This window comes from Nycticebus coucang, chromosome 6 (genome assembly GCF_027406575.1).
Source record: "Nycticebus coucang isolate mNycCou1 chromosome 6, mNycCou1.pri, whole genome shotgun sequence".
NCBI lineage: Eukaryota > Metazoa > Chordata > Mammalia > Primates > Lorisidae > Nycticebus > Nycticebus coucang.
The window spans coordinates 80,637,437-80,639,173 of NC_069785.1; positions in this window are offsets into that span (position 1 = coordinate 80,637,437).

A 1,737-nucleotide genomic window follows, 5' to 3' on the forward strand; every position below is an offset into this window, starting at 1 on the left:
GGCCGGGCCGGAAAGCGGGGCTGCGCGGGGGTGGGGCTGCTTCCGGCGCCGGTCTGGCAGCGACGGGCTATGCTCCAAGTGGCAAGAGAGGGGGCCGCCAGTAGTGACGGGATTTCTTGCTGGCCTCTTGAGTCAAAACACTCTTTCCCTTCGCGCCTGTGGCTCAAAGGAGTAGGGCGCCGGCCCCATATGCTGGAGATGGCAGGTTCAAGCCATTTTGCAGTTTCGCAAAAAGAAAACTGCAAAAGAAAAAAAACTCTGTCCTGCTCTGTGCCGCTCACTACGCTTGACGCGGGGTATTTGCTTATTTCACAGCTTTCTCTAACTCAAGAGTTCTTTGAAGACAGGGATTAGGTAGCATTTTTTGGTCTGTAGCCCCAGTGCTGGCTAAGTAACAGGAGCCCAAAGCTTGAATCCACAGCATGTTTAAGAAAAAATTGTCTTAGTATGTGAAAATCACTGCTTTTACTCAACACCTTGTGAACTTGGGTAACTAGGGTTGCCCAGACAGCGCACCGGTTCTACACCAGTGGCACCTGGGAATTTAAGTGTTGCAACGTTGTCAGTCCTTCTCCAAGCCTACTGAATCAGATGCAGGGTGGTGAGGCCCAGCATCTATGTTTTAACAGACTGTCCAGTGATTTTGATGCACGCTCAAACTTAAAACCACAGAACCAATAGAAGCACACACAGGCAGCTGCCTCCCCACCTAATAGCCCTTCCTCCAGCTGCTTCCTTTGCTGAAAGTCCTGATTGGCTTCCCAGCTCTTGAGGGTTAACTTGGTTAAATTAGTGGTTCTCATTTTGGCCTCAGGACCCCTTTACGCTCTTCAGTACTGACAACACCAAAGCCAAAGAATTTACATGTGTTGTCTATCCCTATTCACCATATCCAAAATTAAAACATCAATATTTAAAAATAAATCACAACAAAATAATATTTTTATGGACAACTTTCCCAGTCCTCCTAATGGTAAATAGTATAACATCACTTTACATTTTTAAAATCTCTAACTTCTGACTTAATAGCAGACAGATGGATTCTAATCTGCTTCTGAATTCAGTGTTACAATATTACTGGTCATGTAGCCTCTGGAAAACTCCACTGTACACTGAGTGAAAATGGGAAAGGTTTATTACAAAGTTTTGACCTTAAAAATCTCCAGAAAGCATCCTGGGGTCTCTAGGCTTCCCCAAATCATGCTTTGAGTACCATTTGTCCAACCCAATTACGTTGTTTCATTCTTTTCACCAGCCACTTGTTTAGGGGTGGGCACAGGCCCCTGTTGCAGCCAAAGAAAGGTGAGAGAGGCAGTATGCTTGGTGGGATACAGCTTCTAAGATTTCCTCACCTCTTAAGGAGATACTAGCAGAGAAGGGTCATTATCTAACTCTGGACCAAATACCGTGGCTACCACCCAGATATAGTAAAAGATAAAACCAACAGGCAGTGCCTGTGGCTCAAAAGAGTAGGGTGCCAGCCCCATATACCGGAGGTGGTGGGTTCAAACGCGGCCCTGGCCAAAAAAAAAATAAAATAAAAAATACAACTAATGTGGAAAAATCTCAACACAGCAAAACCCTGAAGTGCTATAACTGGAATTGTCCCTACGTCTGTATTTCCTGCCTATGAGATAACCTGACAACTATGTGCAAGGAGGCCCTGGGTATGTTAAAGAGGGAGATTATTATAACCAGGGGAACTAGGGACAGACATAAAGCAGTCTTGAGTTTAAA